Source organism: Topomyia yanbarensis, chromosome 2, assembly GCF_030247195.1.
Source record: "Topomyia yanbarensis strain Yona2022 chromosome 2, ASM3024719v1, whole genome shotgun sequence".
Classification (NCBI taxonomy): Eukaryota; Metazoa; Arthropoda; class Insecta; order Diptera; family Culicidae; genus Topomyia; species Topomyia yanbarensis.
The window spans coordinates 265,206,983-265,226,771 of NC_080671.1; the positions used below are offsets into that span (position 1 = coordinate 265,206,983).

Consider the following 19,789-nt stretch of genomic DNA (forward strand, 5'->3'; position numbering starts at 1 on the left):
TATGACAACAAGAAAAGATTTCTTGATACAATGCAGAAGAAGGGGAATTTTCCTGCGCATATCCTGAACTATATTAGAGGCATCCACAAACTCCTCGAAGAACGTAGTCAGTCCATACGAAAACTACAGGGTATAGTCGAAAGGACTAAGAAGGCTTTGTTAAACGTGGAAATACAACACACATTCCATCGAATAAAAACACTAAAACGAGAGTTGGATTGGATCAAACACGATATCGAAAATAGCATCAACGACGACATAACACAACGTTTCGTAACAACCCAAAACCAATCATTCCTCAGTAAATCCCAAATTCAAATACGCAGAACAACCGCAAAAATCGAAAGAATAATAACCAAATCAGCAGGCAACAATCAACATACACCAACAACTAACCAGAGGGCTTTACTTAACACTACCACCAAATCCGCACCCTCAGAAATGATGGCTCTGTTGAGCTTTGGACCAAACTTCTCCCTTCCTGTGTTTCCAAACCAAATTCCGACATACCACCTCATCGCAAACATCGAGAACATTCTACGGACTTCTCCCAACAAATTCATCCAAGACAAGAAAAGATGTCTAGTAGCAAATCATATTCAAAATTATCTTTCACGATCACTATAAAACCAACAGAAAGATTGCGTCACAGTTTTCTGTCAGAAAGCTGTCAAAGTCACAAAACAATTCTTAACCGACAACCCAGATATATGCATCCTAAAGTTTGATAAAGGAAAAAGAACGGTGATAATGGAAACGAAATATTACGATACGAAGATGCTGTCACTTCTTGATGATTCAACTTACAAAGTGCTACCTAGAAATCCAAACAGCTTGCTTTCAACGCCTAAACAACTCATTTGTGGATCGCCTTCTCAATCTCAAACTCACATACAAAAGTACAGCCAATTATCTGAAACCATACACATCCATCTGCTCACGGATTTATGGACAACCCAAGGCTCACAAACCAGGTTTACCGCTCCACCCGGTAGTACCAAACATAACAGCCCCGACATACAATCTCTCTAAATACATTGCCAACATTCTTCAAAGAGCAATACGCAGTGAATACAACATCAAAGATAGTTTCCAATTCGCCGAAGAAATCAACCAAGTTACACTCCCCATGGACTACGTACTAGTATCCTTCGACGTCGTGTCCCTCTTCACAAACATACCCAACGATCTAATCCTTCACGATATTATAATGGAGTGGGAAAATATTCGCACAGAAACCAACATCAACCTGGATCTCTTTTTCGAACTAGTAGAATTTTACCTCAACAACGGTTATTTCTGCTTTCGAGAAAAATTCTATAAGCAAACCTTCGGCACCGTCATGGGCAGCCCTCTTTCGCCTATCCTTGCAGACATCATCATGGAAAATTTGCTAAAAACAATCACCCGCGAGCTTCCTTTCGAAATTCCTGTCCTACGAAAATACGTTGATGAGCTGCTATTAGCCCTTCCGAAGGACAAGATAGATGAGACCCTAGAAATGTTCAATGGCTACAACCCACACATTCAGTTTGTAAAAGAGGAAGAACAAAGAAATCAGCTCCCATTCCTAGACACAACAGTGATTCGCAATTCAGATCAATCGCTAAACACACAATGGTATTCAAAATCTATCGCATCTGGCCGATTATTTAACTATTTTTTCCTTACACCCGATGCACATGAAAATCAACGTCGCCTCCAACTTCATAAGACGAGTGACATCCCTCACTACCAACCAATCGTTTGCCGAACAGAATAATTTAATTTTGCGCCAGATCGACTATCCAACATCACTTATAAACAGATTGCTTAGCCAAAAAACCGTTCCACAATCACCATCCGAGAGCTCACTGGATACAAAACAAACCGCCAAAACAGACGAAACAACGTACCGGTCCCTACCATACATCCCGATGCTGACCAACACACTCCTTCGAAGCCTAAAAACAAACTATCCTAACGTCAAAATTACCCCAAAAACAATCAAACCATCTTCAATGTTGCTAAACAACATTAAAGATCCCGTTGATCCCTCACTATGTTGCAATGTTATTTACAGCATCCCATGTGGTGTGTGTGATATGATATATATTGGTATGATGAAAAATCAACTAAAAACAAGACTTAGCGGGCACCCGACCAATATTACAAAATATAATAAATTGATCGAAGCAGGAAAAACCAACACAGATATCGTTATGATCGAATTTGGAGTAAAAACAGTTGTCATTCTTCACAGCTTCCAACACCAACACGATTTTGACTTGACCGCAACCAAAATTATCGACAGAACCTATCACTCATCAACGTTACCAGTGCTGGAGATGTGTCATATAGTTAACACACCCAACAAGGTAAATCACCGAACAGATGTAGATCGTCTTAGTGCCACTTACGCAGGTATTCTACACAGTATCAAACACTCCAAATTTCCTAAAATTCAGACTCACATCACTAACTTACAGTTCAACTAAAGCTTACCTATTCTGAAGATCCCATTTTCACTCTGTGCGCTCATCATCTCACTGTAGTTTTTTCAAAGGGATCGTTAAGTAAGAACCAAAAGTGTACCCGTGAAAAATCTTGTGCCGATAAAAACTCCACAGCACAGTATGTTTATTTCTATATTATGACACTGATAGAATATATTCGTAAATCGCTAGGAATTAGTTTCGTACGGAAAGTTTTCATAATATATACGAATTTTTCGTACATATTATGAATCGTTCGTAGTTCTATTGGAACACTTTTATTTTTTATTACGAGTTTTTCGTGAAAACCACGAAACGACTTTCGTTGGCTTATTACGAAACAGCTTCGTTCGGCGAACGAATTGTTCGCTGATATATACGAATATCTTTAAAATATTTACGAGCACCATTCGTCAAACCGTCAACGTCAAAAGAGCTTCAATAGAGGTACAATATGGAGTCATTGTTGCTATATGTCAGATAATTGTTGATCATCACAACGGTCTCGGTCTGACTATTCAGTAGCCGTATCCGTGTCTGCCGGTTTCAGGAAGATTTTCTGAACCTCTTTTTCTTCCAGTTAATCCAGAAACTGGAGCAGTACTGATTCAGTTGAGCCATCGTGAATGCTCATTGGTTTTGTATGAATAAGTTTGAGTTTTTCTCTGCCGGCGCAATGTCAAAATAATATGCTATTAAATACGAAAAATTCTTTTAGATGAACGAAATTAATTCGTGCGACCAACGAGATTGTTCGTAATATACACACACATTTTTTAAAATAAACAAAACATTTCGTTTCATTCACGAAAAATAATGTCGTTTTCAACGAGGTCATTCGTGCAATGTACTCTAAATAAGTAAAATTTACGAAAACCTTCGTTCATCAAGCGTCCATTTCTAGATACCACAATAAAATCGATTTTGCCAGATCTATTTCTTTAATTAAAAAAAATCTGTGTTTTCAAAAATTATAATTAATACGAAAACTTTTCTAAGATGAACGAAAATAATTCGTGTGACCAACGAAGTCGTTCGTAATATACTCAAACATTTACTGAAATAAACGAATCGTTTCGTTTTATTCACGAAAAATAATGTCGTTGTCAACGATAACATTCGTTCCATGTACACTAGATAATTCTTTACACAACAATCTTTCTAGTCCTCAATAGAGGTGAGCAAGTTGAAATAAAATCGATTTGGCCAGATCGATCCTTTTAGTTAGTTAAAAAATCGTTGTTGCCTCTGTTAAACATCGATCCTAAAAGATCGAATGAAAAAGGTATGCGAATAAACACGAAAACTTTTCTAAGATGAACGAAGTGAATTCGTGCGACCAACGAAATCGTTCGTAATGTACATAAACGTTTATTAAAATAAACGAAACATTTCGTTTCATTCACCAAAACAAGGTTGTTATCAACGATAATATTCGTGCAATGTACACTAAATAAGTAAAATTTACGAAAACTTTCGTTCATCAAGCGTCCATTTCTTTGTATCACAATAAAATCGATTTGGCCACATCGATTTTCTTAAATAAAAAAAATCGATGTTGTCAAACATCGATCCCAAAAGATCGACTGAAAACAATAAGAGGCTAATAAATACGAAAAATTTTCTAAGATAAACGAAATGAATTCGTGTGGCCATCGAACCATCGAAATCGTTCATCATTTATTGAAATAAACGAATCATTCAAGAAAAATAATGTCGTTATCAATGATAACATTCCTGCAATGTACACCAAATATGTAAAATTAACAGAAACTTTCGTTCATTAAGCGGCCATTACTTCACACCACAATCTTTCTAGTCCTCAATAGAGGTGAGCAGGTTGAAATAAAATCGATTTTGCTAGATCGATCCTTTTAGCTAGTTGAAAAATCGTTGTTGTCAAACATCGATCCTAAAATATCGATTGAAAAAATAAAATGCTAATAAATACGAAAACTTTACTAAGATGAACGAAATAAATTCGTGTGAGCAATGAAATCGCTCGTAATATACATAAACGTTTATTAAAATAAACGAAACATTTCGTTTCATTCACGAAAAATGATGTCGTTATCAACGATAACATTCGTGCAATGCAAACTAAATAAGTAAAATTTACGAAAACTTTCGTTCATCAAGCGGTCATTTCTTCGTACTACAATAAAATCGATTTGGCCACATCGATTTTTTGAAATTTAAAAAAATCGATGTTGTCAAACATCGATCCGACTGAAAACTTTTCTAAAATAAACGAAATGAATTGGTGCGCCAACGAAATGGTTCGTAATATACACAAACGTGTATTAAAATAAACAAATCATTTCGTTTCGTTCACGAAAAATAATATTGTTATCAACGATAACATTCGTGCAGTGTATATTAAATATGTAAAATTTACGAAAGCTTTCGTTCACCAAGCGGCCATTCTTGTTCATGAAATGAACGAAACCTAATATTTACAATGCACGAAAATTCTTCGTTGCAGAAAACGACGAATGAATTCGTGCATTGCATGATCGATTTCATTATATTTACGAATTTATATTATCAGTGGACTCTTTCGTCCCCCTATGTAACAAAATGTCACAAATTTATTTATTCCTTCCTCTCCATTCTTTAAAAATTGTTTTCAGTGAAACCATATTGTGTAAAGTTCTAGCTTATTCCCCTTCCCCATATGCCACAATATGTAACATTTCCAGAGCTTAAAAAATTGACATCCCTGCGTTGAAAGAGAAACGAAATTTAATTCATGGCCGTCGCGATCAATGAAATGATTGGTTCGTTCTCCTCGTCATTCGTTCTCCCAAACAGCGCATTCAGGTTCGGATATTAGGTTTTACACCGACTGACATAAACCTACAAAATGAGCCTTGTTAACTTCGCTTGACAATTCTCGGTGGTTTGTTTACATGATAGTTGCGTGAGCTCGAAAAATACACTAATTTTCAAGAGTCATGAACTACAAGCGATCTTTCCTAACTATTTTGAAAAAAATGAGTGAGAAGAAAGCCTTGTATCGATTAAATCGAATGGAAATTATAAATCCCCGAATAACCTTACTAATAAAATCGGAATCTTAACTAAAATGATATATTTATTTGAATAACATAGGTTTGAGCGCAGTTTTTTTTCCAGAATTTATCATCTGTTTCACCTTTGAAGTACTGTAAAAAATCTATCTTTGGTCCTCAAGACTTAATATTTTGAGAAGACTCTATTCAACCTATAGTGTGGTTTTGTGTTTTGCTACACTGTGCGTCATCCAGTAAAATTCTCACAACCTTCGCTCACTTCTCTAGTGCAATGCCCCTCATTACGGAGGTGTAACATATCATTTAATTCGAATTGCTTTTATTCGGCCCACTGGACATCAAAACTCAAACAATTCGCTGCATGGTAGTGTTGATGTCGCTACTGGGGCTGTTATCTCTTCTTTCTGAAAATTAATGAACAATTTTGTTTCAAAAACTGCTCATTTAAAAAATAAATAAATTTGTTAATTCTCTTTGGCTAACTAATCGTTGATCTTTCAAATTGAATTGATAAATTGAAAATCGAATTGCAATGCCTGAAGATATTTAGATTTGAAGAAAACCATTTTTGTTTTAAAAATCACTTGCAACTGCCCAAACAAAAGGAATTGAAACATCAGTGCTACGGTAAAAATGTGTTCCGATGAAAGTTCTAGAACAATGCGTTTACGAAAAATTAACACATCAAAAAAAATATAAGCAACACGATTTTCAAGAGCCACCCTACCTCAAATCTTTAAATAAAATCATGGCAAATTAACCATTAGACATAGCCTTGTTTATTCAGCAAACTTGCTTCAATTTATTTGTGTTCTAATATTGTAGGGCATTGCACAGGTAAACTTTACACGTCTAAACAGTCGATACTTTGAACACCCTAACCACAAGGACCACCCTAATGCCATTAATTTTGAAAAAGCGCCAAAAAAAACTAACAAATTCGCCAAAGACATCATAAAATTAAAACAAACTATTTAGGAGCTATCAGTTTTGTATTCCTAAATACAGTATTAGGACGCACTATGGTCAGCTTTCGATATGTACTGAAAATTTAGTGTCAAGTTTTGTAGTGACGTAATAATCGAAAGAGAAAGAGGCTCGCAATATTACTAAGGTGCTATTGAAAGTTTTATAGTTTATTATGCACTGTAGCGTATTCCTCGGTACTTGTTCCTTAAAGTGCATAGGCTCTGGGGTTTACTATAAAAATTGATTCCGTCAGACACTAGTTACACTGTTATCAGTTATATCAGTTATATTACATTTACAGTTACATTTCTATACTTATTGTAATCATTAAATACGACACGTATAGTGTAAAATATGCATAAATGCATAACGCTGTATTATAACAACATTGCAAAAAGCATCTAAAAATTATTGAAACTATGAGAGAATTTTAACAAAATTTGAAAAAATGATTTGCGCCTTTTAGGGTTAATATGACTCCCATGTTTGGAAATAAAGTCAAATGTGATGTCAATTGATACAAAAAAAAAATTATTGCGCATTTTTAAAAGACTTATTATGTACAACAAGAATGTTGCCAAAAACGGATCCCATTTATTTCCAAAATCGGAGTGTGCCAAAATGGGAGCATGCTAATAACGGAATCTTACTGTACAAAAAATTGAAACAAATAATATGTATGGGTCATCACGTTAGATTTTAAGTTCTTCACACAAATTTGTGTGTTTTTTGTAGTACTTGCTCAAAATCGTTGAAAGTTCAATTCCAATAATTCTTTAATAATCTTGAGTTTAAAAAATTTGTAGATTCCAAAATTGTCCAAATTGGTCACTGAGATATAGCGATTTAAAAATATAGTACCGACTATTTTGGAGGAATATTCGTGAGCGTGTTAATAAAATTGTAAATATTTTTTTACAACTGCACTTAATTAGCAATTAATTATTCAAATCACTAAATGTGCTTTAGTATATTTTAAAATCACTTTTACATCATTGCTCTGCTTGATGTTTACCCAGCAGAACAAGTAATTTCTTAAAAAAATTGCGAATATTTTTTCGCATGCGAGTGCATTTAATTAACATTTAATTAGCATTTAATTACTTAAATCATTAAATGTACTTTAACAGATTTAACAATGACTTTTACATCATTGTTTTGCTGGATGTTAACCCAGCAGAACAAGTGATATCATAAAAACAGTTGCAAACAATTTTCTACAAGTGAATTTAATTAGCATTTAATTACTCATATTATTAAATATTCATAGATTTTACAATGACTTTCACTATTTTTCTGCTTGCTGTTAACCCATCAGAACAAATTGTTTCTTTAAAAAATTATAAACAATTTTCTACAAGTGCATTTAAATAGTGTTTAACTATTAAAATCATTAAATGTACTTTAGTAGACTTTTACATCTTTGTTCTGCTAACTTTTTGTCAAGTCAGCAGAACAAGTGATTTCTTAAAGTGTATTTAATTAGCATTTAATTATTCAAATAAATCAATGTGTTTTAGTAGGTTTTACAATGACTTTTACATCGTTGTTCTGCTAACTTTATGTTAAGTTAGCAGAACAGGTGATTTCTTGTAAAAAACAATTTTTTAAAAGTACATTTAATTAGCATTTAATTATTTAAATAAATCAATGTGCTTTAGTAGGTTTTACAATGACTTTTACATCGTTGTTCTGCCAACTTTATGTTAAGTTAGCAGAACAAGTGATTTCTTGTAAAAAACAATTTTTTACAAGTACATTTAATTAGCATTTAATTATTTAAATAAATCAATGTGCTTTAGTAGGTTTTACAATGACTTTTACATCGTTGCTCTGCTAACTTTATGCTTTTATTTTTGATGCTAAATGTCTTCAAGGTGCATAAAACGTCGAGATTTGATGCAAACTCGAAAAATATTTGACGACGATACACTTTTTTGGATTTGGCACATTTTTGCCTTTCTCATATAGAAAGGTTATGCAATCACTCTGAAAAACGTCAACATAATCCCGGCCCGGAGGGCCGAGCGTCATATCCTATTCGACTCAGTTCGTCGAGATCGGAAAAAGTCTATGTGTGTGTGTGTGTCTGTGTGTGTATGTGTGTGTATGTATGTATGTGCGTATGTGTCAAATAATGTCACTCATTTTTCTCAGAGATGGCTGGACCGATTTCCCCAAACTTAGTCTCAAATGAAAGGTGCAACCTTCCCATCGACTACTATTGAATTTTGGATCGATGGGAATTCTGGTTCCGGAATTACGGGTTTATGAGTGCGGCCACACAGAAATTTCTCATATAAACTATAGGAAAAATTAGAAAAAAATTATTTTTGATGCTAAATGTCTTCAAGGTGCATGAAACGTCGAGATTTGATGCAAACTCGAAAAAAAAAATTGACGATGATTCACTTTTTTGGATTTTGGCACATTTTTGTCTTTCTCATATAGAAAGGTTATGCAATCACTCTGAAAAACGTCCATCTAATCCCGGCCCGGAGGGCCGAATGTCATATCCCATTCGACTCAGTTCGTCGAGATCGGAAAAAGTCTGTATGTGTGTGTACGTGTGTTTTTTTTACAATGGAGAAGACGTTTACATCCTAATCCAGTACACATGCTATTAGTACGTGTCTAAGCTACCACACTGGGTGGTGAGGGGGTGTGTCGGGCTCGAATGGTGACGCTGCGATTAATACCGACTGAACTCCATTGGGCTACGCCATCGTTCCCCCCAGAAAATACCCCTCGGTATTACTTCTGGGGGGATGACTGTACTTGATGTACTCATTACTTGGGTGCTCTCTCTATCGCACCTTGATTCACTCTAACACTCCACATGAGGCTGACTTTTGTGCTCACCTTTTTCGTTCCTTGCGAGGCTGACTTGTGTGCTCACCTTACTCATTCCTTGCTAGGCTTACTTTTGTGCTCGCCTCACCCATACCATATGAGGCTGACTTGGGTGCTCACCCTATCACCTGGTTCACTCTCGATCGTGCTACTCTATTATACCCCTGTCACTCCCCCTGGCATCCCATGTGGGACATTTTTCTTAGGCCCCACTTCTGACATACCATGCGAGGCTGACTTGTGTGCTCACCTTTTTCATTCCTTGCTAGGCTTACTTTTGTGCTAGCCTCTACCATACCATGTGAGGCTGACTTTTGTGCTCACCCTTAACATGCCGTGTGAGACTGATTTGGATGCTCACCCTTTCACTCCACTGCCACGCCACGAAGCATCGGTAGCTAAGTCACAACATACTACGCTACGACCCTCCCATCTTGGCATGAGACAGTCTACTTATACGTCTATACACTCGCTCTTCTACCTTGCTTCGGGGTGACTGGGTTTACCCCTTACGCGGTTGCCAGTCGCTGCGCCAAACCTGCCTCAGCATGAACAGACCATTCACTCCCTTTTTTGCGCTCGGCCTTTTTCGCTCCAACTAACCAATCACTAGTTAGCCGTGCCCGTCGTCTGTTGCTCGGTTCGCCAAATTACCTGTAGCCTACAGGCAATCTGGGTGGTAGCAGCCGAGACTGCGTTCCATTTCTCCAACGAATGACACAACCGCTGAATAAGGGTATCAGGGGTTGTGTCCCAGCCACAGACGTCAATCATTGCTCTTCTTTCGACGTCGAACCGAGGACATACGAACAGTATGTGTTCTGCAGTTTCGTCTACAACTGGGCATTCCAGGCAGGCTGGAACCTCCGCGTTCTCGACCCTGTGGAGGTACTGTCGGAAACAACCATGACCTCACAGGAATTGTGTCAGATGGAAGTGAACTTCCCCATGGGGTCTTCCCACCCAGCTCGATATGTTAGGTATCAGCCGGTCCACCTACCTTTCGAGGAGTTATCCCACTCACGCTGCCATCGGGCGACCGAGGTCACCCAGGTGCGCTCGCGGGCTCCTCTATTTCCACGTAGCTCGAAACACTCCTCATCTTCCCGAATGACCAGCCCGACTGGCATCATGCTCGCTATCACGCAGGATGCATCGTGTAATACCGTGCGGTAGGCAGATATCACTCTGTACAGTACGCGGTAGGTGCTCTCCAGTTTCTGTAGGTAACTGGTTACCCTCAGTGCTCTTGACCATGACGGGCCGCCGTACCTGAGGATAGATACGGCAACGCCTGCCAGTAACCTACGTCTACTGACGTACACCTTTGAGCTGTTGGACATCATCCTCGATAGTGCCGCGACAGCAGTCGACGCTCTCTTGCATATATATTCGACGTGGCTGTCGAAGGTCAGCTTGTCGTCTATAATGACTCCGAGAGACTTCAGACTCCGCTGTGAAGCGATCGCGACTTCTCCCACATGGATAACTACCTCCGTCTTATGATGAGCGATCTCCAGGCCTCGCGCGCTCATACATTCCTCCACCGTGTTGATCGCGTGTGCTGCAGTCAGTTCTACCTCAGGGATTGACTCCCAGTAGACCTTCAAGGTTACGTCGTCGGCAAAGCCGACGATCTTGACCCCAGGAGGGAACTTCAGTCTCAGAACCCCGTCATACATGAGTTTCCATAACACCGGGCCTAGGATCGATCCGTGCGGGACTCCGGCGGTAATCGGAACCATTTTCTGACTGGCATCGGTCTCGTATAGCAGTACGCGGTTCTGGAAGTAACTTTCCAGGATCCGGTACAGACCCACCGGTAGGCTAAGCCGGTGTAACGAGAGCGCGATAGCATCCCAGCTTGCGCTGTTGAATGCGTTCTTCACGTCAAGTGTCAATAACGCACAGTATCGAATGCCTCGCCTTTTTCGTTGGATCGCTATAGCGGCAGTCTTTATCACTGAGTTGAGAGCGTCCACTGTGGACTTACCCTTCCGAAAGCCAAACTGGTTGCTTGACAGGCCATCCGGACCTTCTGCGTACGGGGTTAGCCTGTTGAGGATAATCCTCTCAAGCAATTTGCCAGTCGTGTCGATCAGACAGATTGGTCTGTGCGCCGATGGGTCACCTGGCGGCTTCCCGGGCTTCGGCAACAGCAACAATTTCTGCCTTTTTAATCTATCAGGGAAACGGCACTCTGCATAGCTAGCCTGAACATGATCGGGTTCGCTATGATCGCTGCCTTGAGAGCGCTGTTTGGAACTCCATCCGGTCCTAGAACTTTGTCCATTGCTAGGGATTTAGCCACTGCGAGTAGTTCTTCATTCGTCACCGGAGCCACCATTTCGGCCGTACCCGCACTGTCTCGTAGTGCAGGTGGCCAGGGGCTTGTGGTTCGAGACGGGAAGAGTACTTCGATAATCGTCGCCAACCGGTCCGGAGACCGTTCTGGGGGTGAAGAGCCCCCTTTGGTCTTGGCCATCACAATCCTGTAGGCGTCACCCCACGGATTCGCGTTGGCACTCTCACACAGGTTGTCGAAACACGCTCTCTTGCTGCTTTTAAAGGCCTTGTTAAGGGCCAATTTCGCAGCTCGAAACACTTCACGGCGGTTCTCTCTTGTATCCTCGGTGCGAGCTCTTTGCATCCTACGTCTAGCTCTGAGGCAGGCTGATCGTAGAGCTGCAATCTCGGCACTCCACCAGTATACCGGGCATCTGCCGTTTCTTGGCAGTGTTTTTCTCGGCATAGTGGCGTCGTACGCGCGTGATAGAACAGCTACCAGCGCATCCTCGCTTAGACTGTCGGTGTTGGCCTCCAGTCCCAGGGCCGCGGTGAAAGCTTCGCTGTCGAAGTGATTGGACTTCCACCCGCGTACCTGACAGAGATCTCCCGCCCTCAGATGCTACACACCATAGTTGATCCTAAAGCGGATTGCTAAATGATCGCTATGGGTGTAGCCTTCGTCTACCCTCCATTCCATGTCTGGAACCAGACTCGGGCTGGCAAATGTTACGTCAATCCACGCCTCCACCCCGTTTCTACGGAATGTACTAGCGGAGCCATTATTAGCTAGCACAGTATCGAGTTTCGCAAGCGTCTCTGTTAGCGCTTGACCCCTGCTATTGGTACAGCGGCTTCCCCACTCTACTGCCCAAGCGTTAAAGTCCCCAGTTATGACTACCGGTTTCCGGCCCACTAGGTCTGACGAGAGCCTGTCGATCATCTTTCTGAACTGTTCTATGGGCCACCTTGGTGGAGCGTAGCAGCTGCAGTAGAACACACCATTGATCTTGACAATCGCAACACCCTCGGCGGAGGAGTGTATTACCTCTTGAACCGGGAACCGTCCAGTTGTACAGATTGCCACCATTTCAGACCCGTCCGACACCCAATTGCCGTTGCCGGCAGGGATGTTGTACGGGTCTGATAGGAGGGCGACATCTGTCATCGACTCCGAGACCGACTGCCACAGCAGCTGTTGGGCTGCTGCACAATGGTTAAGATTTAGCTGTGTAACGTTCACGGCTTCTTCTTATTTGCCTCACCGAAGGGACACGAAGGTCCGCCCATAGCATGATTACGGGCTTGCTTCTTAGCGGTGCAGATAAGGCACTTGTGCGCCTTAGTGCAACCCCGCTCCTTATGCCCCTCCTCGCCGCAGCGATGACATAGTTTGCTCCTGTCTATGCCCTTACACTCGTAGGATTTATGACCGGACTCAAGGCACCGATAACACCTATCCACTGAAAGCGGCTGGGGTATGCTAATGGGGCATACTGACCAGCCAATCTTCAGTTTACCTTTCTCGGTAACCTTTTTGGCGTCCGCCTTCAGTAGCCTGAGGTAGGCTACTTGAGTGCCGGAGGGTCCCCCTCTAAAACGCACAGAGGCCCGCTCGATTGTCACGTCGAATTGCTCCTTGACGGCTGCGACGACATCGTCTGCGGTCGTGAACTCGTCCAGATACTTGCACTGGAGAGTCATTTCCGCCCCTAGTGACCTGACCTGGGCGCCTTCACCCAGGACCTCTTGGGCCAAGGCCCACTAGATTGTGCGCCTTGCTTCAGCACCAGAAGCATTTCTCATGTGTTGGTGCGTCTCACGCTGCGCACGTCTTGCCCGAGGACCGAGAGGCTTTCGGCCGCCTTCATCGACTTTAGGACGTCGGTGTATTTGTCCTTGTCGGTTTTTAACCACAAAGCCTCCCCTCTGTCCTTGGCCTTCTTCGCGGGCCGCGGTACATCCGGTGTCAGTGCCGGCTTCTTCTTGATAACCAGCGTCCAGGGGTTTACACCCCCCTGCCCCGGTTGCACCGAGTTGCTGGTACCTTCTCTCTGCCCAGCGGGGGCATTCTCGCCCCAGTTTACCTCGACCAAACGGCGTTTGGCCGTGACGGTTACACGCCGTGTGGAGTTGGTTTTTTTTATTCACTTAATTCATGTTGATACTCACGAGTTGCGCGAGAAAGAAAGGTCCGCCGCGCCAGAGCTCCGCAGTAGCGTGGTAAGGGACGCTTACTGTGGGGGTTGCCCAGGTACCCCACAGGCTCCGTTAACGATCGAGCATCTTTTTCACCCCCTCGATCACTCATCCCTCGGCACGGGTCGCTGCACGCCTTGGAATTGGGGTTATGACCTATTTTGCTTTACGTGGTGACCGCGACCCAGATCACCACAACCATCCTCTTTTACCAGGGCTTTGGACCTGTAGCTCTGGTTCTCAATAGTTCCAGGTACGTATGTTATTACAGACATGCTACTATTGAGATCCGTCATTCGCTAGCGGAGTTGTGTGTATGTGTGTCTATGTGTGTATGTCTTTTTTTACAATGGAGAAGACCTTTATGTCCTAGCCCAGTACACGTGCTAACGGTAGGGTCCAATCTACCACACTGGGTGCACTGGGGGCGTGTCGGACTCGAATGGTGACCAGCCATTAATACCGACTAAACTCCATTGGGCTCCGCCATCATTCCTCCCAGGAACTACCTCTCGGTATTACTTCTGGGGGGATGGCTGTACTGAATGTACTCATTCACTCTCACTCACGCGATCATACATCCTGTAGGAGGCTTACTTGGGTGCTCTCTCAATCAAACTTTGATTCACTCTCAAACACTCCCACATGTGGCTGACTTTTGTGCTCACCTTTTACGTTCCATGCGAGGCTGACTTGTGTGCTCACCTTACTCATTCCTTGCTAGGCTTACTTTTGTGCACGCCCCCCCCCATCCATGTGAGGCTGACTTGGGTGCTCACCCTATCACCTGATTCACTCTCAATCGTGCCACTCTATTGTACCTTTGTCACTCCCTCTGGCATCCCATGTGGGACATTTTTCTTAGGCCCCACTTCTGACATACCATGCGAGGCTGACTTTTGTGCTCACCTTTTTCATTCCTTGCTAGGCTGACTTTTGTGCTAGCCTCTACCAACCTGTGAGGCTGACTTTTATGCTCACCCTTAACATGCAATGTGAGACTGACTTGGATGCTCACCTTTTCACTCCACTGCCACGCCATGAGGCATCGATAGCTTAGTTCCAACATACTACGCTACGACCCTCCCGTCTTGGCATGAGGCAGTCCACTTATACGCCTATACACTCACTCTTCTGTCTTGCTTCGGGGTGGCTGGGTTTACCCCTTACGCGGTTGCCATTCGCTGCGCCAACCTACCTCGGCATGAACAGACCATTCACTTTCTTATTTTGCGCTTGGCCTTTTTCGCTCCAGCTAACCAATCACTAGTTAGCCGTGCCCGCCGTCTGTTGCTCGGTTCGCCAGATTACCTGTAGCCTACTGGCAATCTGGATAGTAGCAGCCGAGACTGCGTTCCACTTCTCCACCGTTTGACACATCCGCTGAATAAGGGTATCCGGGGTTGTGTCCCAGCCACAGACGTCAAGCATTGCTCTTCTTTCGACGTCGAACCGATGACATACGAACAGTATGTGTTCGGCAGTTTCATCTACACCTGGGCAGTCCGGGCAGACTGGGACCTCCGCGTGCCCGAACCTGTGGAGGTACTGACGGAAACAGCCATGGCCTGACAGGAATTGTGTCAAGTGGAAGTGAACTTCCCCATGGGGTCTTCCCACCCAGCTCGATATGCTAGGTATCAGCCGGTGGGTCCACCTACCTTTCGAGGAGTTGTCCCACTCACGCTGCCATCTGGCGACCGAGGTCACCCTGGTGCGCTCGCTGGCTCCCCCATTTCCACGTAGCTCAAAGCACTCCTCATCTTCCCGAATGACCAGCCCGACTGGCATCATGCTCGCTATCACGCAGGATGCATCGTGTGATACCGTGCGGTAGGCAGATATCACTCTGAGGCACATCACGCGGTAGGTGCTCTCCAGTTTCTGTAGGTAACTGGTTACCCTCAGTGCTCTTGACCCTGACGGGCCGCCGTACCTGAGGATAGATACGGCAACGCCTGCCAGTAACCTACGTCTACTGGCGCACACCTTTGAGCTGTTGGACATCATTCTCGATAGTGCCGCAACAGCAGTCGACGCTCTCTTGCACGTACAGTCGACATGGCTGCCGAAGGTCAGCTTGTCGTCTATAATGACTCCGAGAGACTTCAGACTTCGCTGTGAAGTGATCGCGACTTCTCCCACATGGATAACTGCATGTTGTGCCGACTTGCGGTTGTTGACGATAACTACCTCCGTCTTATGATGAGCGAGCTCCAGGCCTCTCGCGCTCATCCATTCCTCCACCGTGCTAATCGCGTGTTCTGCGGTTAGTTCTACCTCAGGAATTGACTCCCCGTAGACCTCCAAGGTTACGTCGTCGGCAAAGCCGACGATCTTGACCCCAGGAGGGAACTTCAGTCTCAGAACCCCGTCATACATGAGGTTCCATAGCACCGGGCCTAGGATCGAGCCCTGCGGGACTCCGGCGGTAATCGGAACCCTTTTCTGACCGGCATCGGTCTCGTATATCAGTACGCGGTTTTGGAAGTAACTTTCCAGGATCCGGTACAGACCCACCGGTAGGCTAAGCCGGTGTAACGAGAGTGCGATGGCATCCCAGCTTGCGCTGTTAAATGCGTTCTTCACGTCAAGTGTCACTAACGCACAGTATCGAATACCTCGCCTTTTTCGTTGGATCGCTATCTCGGCAGTATTTATCACTGAGTTGAGAGCGTCCACTGTGGACTTACCCTTCCGAAAGCCAAACTGGTTGCTTGACAGACCGTCCGCGTACGGGGTGAGCCTGTTGAGGATGATCCTCTCAAGCAGTTTGCCAGTCGTGTCTATCAGACAGATTGGTCTGTACGCCGATGGGTCGCCTGGCGGCTTCCCGGGCTTCGGCAACAGCACCAGTTTCTGCTTTTTCCATCTATCGGGGAAACGGCACTCGTCAAGGCATCTCTGCATAGCTAGCCTGAACATGTTCGGGTTCGCTATGATCGCTGCCTTGAGAGCGTTGTTTGGAACTCCATCCGGCCCAGGAGCTTTGTTAATTGCTAGGGATTTAGCCACTGCGAGTAGTTCTTCATTCGTCACTGGAGCCACCATTTCGACCGTGCCCGCACTGTCTCGTAGTGCAGGTGGCCAGGGGCTTGTGGCTCGAGACGGGAAGAGTACTTCGATAATCGTTGCCAACCGGTCCGGAGACCGTTCTGGGGGTGAGGAGCCCCCTTTGGTCTTGGCCATCACAATCCGGTAGGCGTCACCCCACGGATTCGCGTTGGCACTCTCACACAGGTTGTCGAAACACGCTCTCTTGCTGCTTTTAATAGCCTTGTTAAGGGCTAATTTCGCAGCTCGAAACACTTCACGGCGGTTCTCTCTTGCATCCTCGGTACGAGCTCTTTGCATCCTACGTCTAGCTCTGAGGCAGGCTGACCGTAGAGCTGCCATCTCGGCACTCCACCAGTATACCGGGCATCTACCGTTTCTTGGCAGTGTTTTTCTCGGCATAGTGGCGTCGCACGCGCGTGATAGAACAGCTACCAGCGCATCCCCGCTTCGACTGTCGGTGTTGGCCTCCAGTCCCAGGGCCGCGGTGAAAGCTTCGCTGTCGAAGTGATTGGACTTCCACCCGCGCACCTGACAGGGATCTCCCGCCCTCGGATGCTGCACACCATAGTTGATCTTAAAGCGGATTGCTAAATGATCGCTATGGGTGTAGCCTTCGTCTACCCTCCATTCCATGCCTGGAGCCAGACTCGGGCTGGCAAAGGTCAAATCAATCCACGCCTCCACTCCGTTTCTACGGAATGTACTAGCGGAGCCATCATTAGCTAGCACAGTATCGAGTTTCGCAAACGCTTCCATTAGCGCTTGACCCCTGCTATTTGTACAGCGGCTGCCCCACTCCACTGCCCAAGTGTTAAAGTCTCCCGCTATTACTACCGGTTTCCGGCCCACGAGGTCCGACGAGAGCCTGTCGATCATCTGGTTGAACTGTTCTATTGGCCACCTTGGTGGGGCGTAGCAGCTGCAATAGAACACACCATTGATCTTGGCAATCGCCACACCCTCGGCGGAGGGGTGTATTACCTCTTGAACCGGGAACCTTCCCGTTGTACAGATTGCCACCATTCCAGACCCGTCCGACACCCAATTGCCGTTGCCGGCAGGGATGCTGTACTGGTCTGATAAGAGGGCGACATCTGTCCTCGACTCCGAGACCGACTGCCACAGCAGCTGTTGGGCTGCTGCACAATGGTTAAGATTTAGCTGTGGGACTCTCACGGCTTCTTCTTATTTAACTCGCCGAAGGGACACGAAGGTCCGCCCATAGCATGTTTATGGGCTTGCTTCTTAGCGGTGCAGATAAGGCACTTATATGCCTTAGTGCACCCCCGCTCTTTATGCCCCTCCTCGCCGCATCGACGGCATAGCTTGCTCCTATCTATGCCTTTGCATTCGTATGTTTTGTGGCCGGATTCAAGGCACCGATAGCACCTATCCACTGAAGGCGGCTGGGGTATACTAATAGGGCATACCGACCAGCCGATCTTCAGCTTCCCTTTCTCGGTTACCTTTTTGGCATCCGCATTCAGTAGCCTGAGGTAGGCTACTTGGGTGCCAGAGGGTCCGTCCCTCAATCGCACAGAGGCCCGCTCGATTGTGACGCCGCAGTGCTCCTTGACGGCTGCGACGACGTCTTCTGCGGTCGTGAACTCGTCCAAGTGCTTGCACTGGAGAGTTGTTTCCGCACCTAGCGACCTGATTTGGGCGCCCTCACCAAGGACCTCTTGGGCCAAGGCCTTATATACTGCACTTGATTGTGCGCCTCGCTTCAGCACCAGGAGCATCTCTCCCGTGTTGGTGCGTCTTACGCTACGCACATCCTGCCCAAGGGCCGAGAGGCTTTCGGCCGCCTTCATCGATTTAAGGACATCGGCGTATTTGTTCTTGTCGTTTTTTAACCACAAGGCTTCGCCTCTGTCCTTGGCCTTCCTCGCAGGCCGCGGTACCTCCGGTTTCGGTGCCGGCTTTTTCTTGGTGACCAGCGTCCAGGGGTTTGAGCCCCCCTGCCCCGGTCGTGCCGGGTTGCTGGTACCATCGCTCTCCACAGCGAGGTCACTCTCGCCCTCGCTTACCTCACCCAGGCGGCGTTTGACCTTGACGGTTGCACGCCGAGTGGTGTCGGTTTTGGCACCCTCGCCTGGCGACTTCCTAGGGCGCTTCGCATTCGATGCCGTCTTGCGATTGCCCTTTCCTTTTCCCTTCGAGGGGAACTCGGTCGCCGCTCCGATCGACGTGGCTGCTCCGTAGAAGGTAAAGGCCACTGTCTGTGAACCTCTATCGACCTTCTCTCTTTCCTCCCTATTGGAGGTCACTGTCTGGGTTTCTCTGTCGGGCCTCTCCCGACATTCCACCCTCTCAACATATGCCTGCTGTTCCTGTCTTGCGACACGAACAGCTTTCCGGAGCTCCAGGAGGCTCAACTTCAACTCCTTGGCTATATTCTGCTTTCCGCTAGCGAAGTCGATTATAGAATCGAGTTGCTTCGCTACTTTGCGCATCGCAGATATTGGCCCCTCCGATGCATTGGTAGGGTTATTGCCTACCGCCGCTGTGGGGTCACTGGTGCTTTCGGATGCAGTACTCATCGCTCCACTACTCTCCCCACGGGGGGGAGACCTCGCCAAACCACCTCTAGCGAAGGGGTTTGGCACCTCCGTCTGTTTGTTTTTATTTTTATTTATCTCCATGTATAGTCCCACGAGTAGCGCGAGAAATATATGTCCGCCACGCCAGAGCTCCGCATTAGCGTGGTAAGGGACGCTTACTGTGGGGGTTGCCCAGGTACCCCACAGGCTCCGTTAACGATCGAGCATCTTTTTCACCCCCTCGATCACTCATCCCTCGGCACGGGTCGCTTCACGCCTTGGAATTGGGGTTATGCCCTACCTTGCTTTACGTGGTGATCTCGGCCCGGATCATCACAACCATCCTCCTTTACCAGGGCTTTGGACCTGTAGC

The 19,789-nt window shown here is 45.2% G+C and overlaps 1 protein-coding gene across 5 annotated transcripts in view; it reads left to right on the forward strand.

Moving 5' to 3' along the window:
* LOC131683120 (uncharacterized) overlaps nucleotides 1–19,789 on the forward strand; it is a 140,379-nt gene that overhangs the window by 28,154 nt on the left and 92,436 nt on the right. For 2 of the 5 annotated variants that reach the window (XR_009304377.1, XR_009304378.1), the window contains exon 2: nucleotides 1–2,357. This exon is cut by the window's left edge and continues 24 nt beyond it. The exons of 2 other annotated variants lie outside the window; for them this stretch is intronic. The gene's annotated coding sequence lies outside the window, so the exon portion shown is untranslated. The remainder of the gene's footprint in view (nucleotides 2,358–19,789) is intronic. One more of the 5 variants, XR_009304379.1, reaches the window with a different exon arrangement.